This window comes from Necator americanus, chromosome II, assembly GCF_031761385.1.
Source record: "Necator americanus strain Aroian chromosome II, whole genome shotgun sequence".
Taxonomy (NCBI): Eukaryota; Metazoa; Nematoda; class Chromadorea; order Rhabditida; family Ancylostomatidae; genus Necator; species Necator americanus.
The window spans coordinates 38689047-38696583 of NC_087372.1; positions in this window are offsets into that span (position 1 = coordinate 38689047).

Consider the following 7537-nt stretch of genomic DNA (forward strand, 5'->3'; position numbering starts at 1 on the left):
GTAAATGTATTCCTAATAGACATGTTGTAAATGTATTTCTAGCGGATAAAATGAGCCTAGTTTTGCAACAGATTCGAAGGGTAGAAAGAAAAAATTCCCAGGAAGTGGATTGGATGGAAAATTGTCTGAGGAAATGAAACAAACGAGTGTGAGCGTATGGGAAAGAGATCAATTGTTTCTACGAATAAGTCATCGGAAAAAAGAAGGTTATTTGAAGGAAATTAAATAATATATAATAATAAACAATAATGTTAAATAGTACAATAATATTAATTTATAATTAAATATTAATTTCTGAGCTGAAAAGAGCCATCAACCTTCGCCTGATAACCCAAAATGTGAAAAGTCCTAAAAAAAAAGTCATATAGAAAAAGGATCCTCCGATCCAAGAAGAATGGGAACCTGTAGAAAAAACATAGAACATCTCAGCCCACAATCAACCCAGGATGAATTGATTTTACGGCTGAGCCGAGCTTAAACGTTTGCAAGAACGTACGTTGATGTGTGTTCCATTAGGTGTGTTGCCCTTAAGTGACTGAGTGAGTGACTTGACTTAAAAGAGTGCAAGATGCACCCAAGAAAGAGGCCGAACACGGGGAACAAGTTCAACGCATTTCAGCGGCCATCCATCGCTAAAGGACGCTAAAATGAGAAACGGTGTTTCGAGAGCCGTGGGCGATTTAAAGGAAACAACCCACGAATCTGAGGTGGTACGGATTTTAGGCGGAGTATTCACATATGGGATCGTAGATTATGGAGAGAGGTGTGATTCCGTCAATTTCTTCCTAATTGCCGTAAAAAATGGCCCGGAAGATACGGCTTCGGGCGTTCCGGTGCACTACTTCCCACAAGGAGTTCGATTGGAGCGCGCCAGCCTTGTGCACGCGCCACATCTTCCGGGCCGTTTTTTACGGCAATTAGGAAGAAATGGACGGAATCACCTCCCTCTACATAATCTACTATCCCGTATAAGAATACTCCACCTGAAATCCGTACCACCTCAGATTCGTGGAGTGATGCCTTTATGGTAACACATCAAGGACGACGCAGGTCCCATTCGCTTCAAACACGGTCAGGAGATTACAGATTCGGAAACGCTATGAGATTACTTTGAGGTAAACGCAATCGTAATCGACAAACAGTATCCACCGAAATCCGTGGCTACATTGTCTGGTTCACCACCTTCCGGTTTTCTATCATAGTTTTTGTTTGGTCGTAGGAATAGGACAGGAATTCAGAGGACGAGGATGTAAGGATGGCTTAGGCGAATGAGAAGGGCAAGAAGATGAGTAAGTAGCAGGAAATTTTGAGGGATTATTTTGTAATTTCAAATTTTACGCGTTTTTTTCGTCGAGAAACTGGGAAAAAAGAAGTGATTCGTTTCTATTCTGGGCAGACAAATTAGTTTTTCGCTGATCCTATGGTCGTTTTTGGGAGGTGTTTGTGAAAATGAACTGATCCAGAAGTACGACAGTTAAGCGTAGCTGCACCTACACCAGTATGAACGATGACTCCAGTAAATTATTGCGAAGGTCCTGAGCAGAGCGTATTCCGTGGTGGTACTGTAAACATGCGTTCATGTAATTGGTTTCAAATCAATAGAGCTACGAATCCAGATGATGTGACCACTCGAATTCACTTTCACTTTGATAACGCGTCCAACGAATGTCCTTCTGTGCCACCACATGATTCCAAGCTCAGCTGATACGGTTGAAGTCACTACCGTCGTAAAGCGTGGCCTCATTCGTGTATCCGGAAAAAAATTTGCGAAAAGTTAACGATTTTTCTAGCTCTCATGCTACCTGAGATCAGATGTTTCTGTGGTGCGTAACTTAGTAGCCGAAGTATCTGAAACCGGATTAAACGACACATTTCGTCCGCATGGTCTGCTAGATGTGGACGGCCGGTGAGGTTTAGTGGAACCTCGGATCACTCCGAATCTGTACGAGTAGTTGTTCTCTCCTTCTTATGGATCCTACAGGTAGTTGGAAGGAGAAACCATCTCTTTATTTCAACGATTTTTTTTGTGGCGCATGAGATTACCTCGGATCACATGGAAAATTAATTTCAATTTTTTGCACGAAAAAAAAAATTGGGATGGAGTGTGAACGGAGCTAAACCGAATGGGCGGGGTTTGTAGGCTCCAGCAGAGGATTGACCAATAACATGCTTCTTGGACCGCCTCCCACATGATGAAGTAGCCAACCAATGGTGGGAGGTGTGCTCTAACCCAACAACCAATAATTGCTCCACTTCAACTTTTTTGGATAATCCTATATAGGACAACAACGTTACCGTCCATTCATAAATATATCTAAACAAGTTGGTCCTCAGCCGAAGAAAAAAAAAATATGTGCGTGAGAGCCGCTATAAGGAGCACCAGGATGTTAGAAAGCATGGAAAAACTAAATGGGGACGGCAAATAGGAGTAGCGTGCTTGGAAGTTGTTTGTTTGCACTTTAGAAACGACGATACAACCAGCCACACTTGTCCAGTAGTAACTTTTTTTCTGGATGTTCACAGACGATGACAAAGTCACTGGATGTGTCCTAACATTTTCGCGGAGAAGCTTTCATAGGACTATTTTTCTACTATTCGCTGAGAAAATATGAAAACTCGCGAAAATATCATGCAAATTTTCTCTACGATGAAAAATATAGGGATGTTTGTGGTATTTTTTAAACATATTTCAAGCCCTAACTTCCTTTATTTTTACTGTTTACAAAAATAAATTTAAATGTCACCAACGAATACTCCGAAAATGAAGATTTTTGAGAAATTTCCCTATGAGACCGTTTTCAAGTCTTTTCATACAATTATTTAATCGCCAACCTCTTTTTCTAACTTCTTTTCTGCTTCCTTACTTCTTTCTTTCTCTAACTCCTTTTTTTTTGCTAAGAGTTATGAATGATGGATGCTTTCCGACAGCTAACTGCCAGTCCCATCATAACGAAATCCTCTCGGAAAAAAAAGGATGGAAAGAAAAAAAGAAAGAGAATCCTAAAAGAACGGAAACAGCGCCGATTTGGAAATGCACTTTGTATAGTGTTATAGGTCGCACTTCGAATTTCTACGTGATAATTTCATTGATTCTTTCTCTTGCACGAGATGATATCACGAAAATTTACACACTTTTAACTTTACCATTGAAGAAAAAAAAAAGAACCAGTGGTGAGAAACTCTGACTGGGTTCTGTCAGTCATTGTGGTCATTCTAAAATAAAATTGAATTAAAATTTAAAAATTGAAATTATCTTTTTTGGGATATTTGCACCTTACAAATATGGAGCAGGAATGATGGAAAACTTCCGAAAACTCAAATTTTCACAGCAACCGAAAAATATCGAGATCCGCTGCTAATTTTAGAGTGACAGATACGTTGCGAACCTCCCTGGATGTGCTGAGGTGAATTCGTGAGTTTTTTTTAACTCGGACAGTAAATAAATCGATAGCGGAACTGAAAATAGTTCAGATTAAATCTGTAGGTGTTGTTTGTGAATGAACGAACTTTGAAAAAGAAATGAGGTCAGTGGTTTTGTTTTCTTCCTGCATTAACCTGTCACGTGTTCTACAGCGGGTTAAAAGTTTGAAAAATACATGTAGTCCTCTTAGGACCCACGTGATACTTGTGCATTACCAGAGTGTGGGTGCCGGACGTAAGTGGGCGTTCGAGTTCAGGATACGATCGAGGCACGGCTATGGATATTAGCATCGTTATTCTTTTCTGATAAGGATCGTTTATACTTCGGGTACGTGGAATGACGACCGCCCTCGGATCGGAAATTTTCCATCACATTCGATTTTTCAATTTAAAAATCAACAGGTTTTCTGTATGCGATGTGAGGTTTCGACGATCATCAACCTAATACGCGACAAATAAAAAGTTATTTCAAGCAGATTTCTGTCAAAAAAAAGTAGGAACAAACGAGACTTCTGTGGAAATGTATAAGAGTGGAAAAAATGCAAAATTGGCAGAAAAGGTAGAATTTTCGAGGCGATACCCTGCTTCTTTTTAGTAGAATTGAGCTCAACAGATCCAGAAAACGAAGAAATCAAGCGTATTTCATTCGAGAATTAGACTTCTCTGGAAAACTTATCGAATCCTAGGCAGTTATCCTCGGTACTCCTCTCACTGTTGGTTTTTTGTTTTGTAGATCAACGCTTCTAGGATTCTTTTTTGACCCAACTGGAGGAGAGCAATCATGATTGAATAAAAATGAAGTAATACATTTTTAACGTGACATTTTGAATACTTCAGGTCGGATATTAAGTTTATTCATCAGGGAAAAGTCACTGGGAACATCTTCTGGAAAATGAAATGCTCTCAAAAGGATTTTTAACTAAAATTCATCAATTTTCTGAGTTCCCTTTGAGTTCCCCAGTTGCTAAACGAAGTTAATCAAGGAAAGAGAGCTACTGAGTTAAGAATAAGAAAGTATAAGATGAATAGTGGCGAAAAGTAATGCGAAGAAACATGCACTGATAAATCGATGAGAATCAGAGCGTAGGATGAGAGACAATGATCCCGATCGATAGCACCGAACACGTAGCGATAGCGATGAAAACTGAAAAGATTCGGTTGAAGTTTATAGAGGTTGGAGGGCTAAGGAGCGTAGGTGGAGGATGATAATGGAGGAGGATGGAACGAATGCGGAGGAGGTGATGGGGGTGAGAAGGGGGAGAACTCGGCTTGGAACGAGGTCAATACCGAACGAATACGCGTAGGCGGAGCCGGCGGTCATGGGCTAGGATTGGGGGTGGAAAAAAAAAGCGCCGCGGTTTCACATTAACGTTTCGTGACGACGCCTCTGCTCGGGTTGACAGAAAACGTTTTTGCCGTTTCGGTGCAAAACCCCTTCCGGTGAGCGGCGGACGACGGACTTCCGGCGCTGCGTTGTTGAAGGATTTCGTTGGAGACGACGGCGTATGTGTGTTGTGTTGTGTAAACTCCCGCGATCGGGGATGTCATTCATCTGTGGACGGTCTTGTGAATGCACCGCCAAATGAATGGAAAAAATTTCCGGCCTTTTAGGGTGAGCAGCAGATTCGTGAAACGAATGAGATGGTGTAGGCTACATGGATATGAGGTCGATCCGAGGAGAGCGATTTTGAGGGAGGGAATTGTGTTGGTGTGCCAGGATTTCCTGACAATTTGTTGTCCTTAAAGTACAATAATGTATACAAGGACGTTTATGTATTTGTCAAAGGCGATTGTCAAGTTACAAACGGTGCCTTTCGGTCAAGGTTACTCCATCTCCATAGCCTTCCGTATTTTTGTAGTATCACTTGGCACCTATTTTGGCATTTCCTTTCAGTGATTCATCTCAAGGTGATTAATATTATCCTCAAAAACGAGGGTCGTTTATTTTGGAGCTAGGAAAATCAAGAAATGACAAAAAAGGGCGCAGAGAAGATACTGCGAAAATTGAATGGATTGCAGAAAAATGCAGGAAATCACAATTGGAAGTCGTATTCTGACATAGACGTGACCTTCGTAGAAGTTTTCCAAGAAAAAAAAAGGTGAACATCAAAAACCAACCAGGATCTTACTGGGCAAAAAATGAAATGAACAAAAATCTTGCAAAGCGCGCGTGCAAAAAAAAAATGAGAGAGAGAGAGATTCGGCTCTTAATAGTACTTGTTGGATAGTAGATGGAAAGAACTGCGGCCTTAAATTTAGGTCGTTCAGCCACCACTTCCGTCGCCATCATCGCCATACACTGTGAGATATCAACATCACTACTGCGGAGAAAAATTCTTCGTTTATATTCACAACTTTTTCTTGTTTTTCCCTCAGTCACTCCGAGTTCTTCCGAGAGGAAATTCCTAAAGTGAATTTGGTTTCTTTTCCAATTAAACCACCGTAATAGTTCACTAACAGGCAGTTTTTATCCTCCCAAACAAGTCTGGTACCAATTTATCGACCCCGAAGGGATGAATGGCTTGGTGAGCACTAGGGCGGTTTCGAACCCTCGACCGTATGGCTACAAAGGACCTCTAACCGACTGCCATCCCAAGTGGATTGATACGCCAGTGACTTTATCCTTTTATCCTTTTAATAGTTCACTGTTTCTTTCTGCTAATGCTTGCTGATCTTCTCTATTTCTGAGCTGCACTTCTCTGGAATTTTTCTGGACAATTCCCTTGGATGCAATGCTTCATGATTTTCTCTGCAAAATATTCTATAGAAAAGGAGAACTCGTTAGTTGCATGAAGTTCCAATGCGAAGTAAACTGTTGTCATCCAGAGGTCCTCCGAGGATATACCGTAAACGAACTACAGCGACGGTGTGAAAATACAGTCAAATTACTTTACTTTATATACGATCGCTGCTTGTTAAACGAGTGAACGGAGTGGAGTGAAGCAGAGTAGTTCCTGACGGGGGGAGGAAATCTGCGCAGTCCGGTCGTGTGGAGGATTTATGCAATCGACATTAACATCAGGCAAAGGGTGTGTGTGTATGTATGTGTAATGTACGTAGAACACATCCAGATCAAATACTCAATTCAGTTAATACTACGATAAAAGTAATAAAATATTCCCTTAAAAACGCTTGAATGATAACTCTGAGTTCCATAGAATTCCATAGAATTTTTATTTTAATTTTCTATTCAGCGATCGTAATTGAAAGTAAAATTATCTGAAAGGAAAAAGAAACATATGTAGGGTGTGAAAATTACTTCTAACGCTTCCTGACGGTGAAAAAATATTATTTTAACAATAGCAGCTCGAAAAGGAAACACATGATGGGTGTGAAGATTACTCCTAACGCTTCTTGACGGTAAAAAAATTGCTATTTTAGCAGCTGAAACTGTAATGAATGGTTTTGGATGGAGATACGGTGAGATATGACATCTTAAAACGATAGTAATAGACAGTCACAACGCGACCGTGAAGCGATATAGCAGCGGAACAAGAATATGAGCGTAGGCGGAGTCGAGATAGATCTTGAAGAAGGGAAATTTACTCTAACACCACTCTCCTATTCACTTTATTCACACCATCGTCGTCGACACATGTGTATGTGTGTGTTACAATCTTCTATGTTGTTGCTATTCGATGGAAATCCCAGAAACAGGCTCTTTCTTCCAGGTATATGCAAAGGAACTGGTGCCATGTACGGAGCAGCTCTAGCAGTAGTAGTAGCAGCTTCAGTAAATCACTTCACATCGCTTAACATTTTCAATTATCGAAATTAGTGAACGGTTCGTTTTTTTTTTTCGAAGATCTTCACGCTGTACGGAGTCCGGAACTTCTCACCCAATCCTCATTCGAAAATCTAGCAAAAAGTCGCCGTCGAAGCAGTATTTTCATCCTACGATCACATGGCTTAAACGGGAAACGAATAGCTTTAAAGCGCGCATCAAAGAAATGTAGAAGTTTTTCAGATGCTTCCATCGACGCGCGCGCTCTTCGAAGCCGGATGATACACCACTTTCTCCTTTCCAGACTTTTCTTTCAATTTCTAAATTCACGTATTAGAGTGGAGTTAGATAAATAAATAATAAATAGGATCCGTGACGGCTAAGGACGTACCT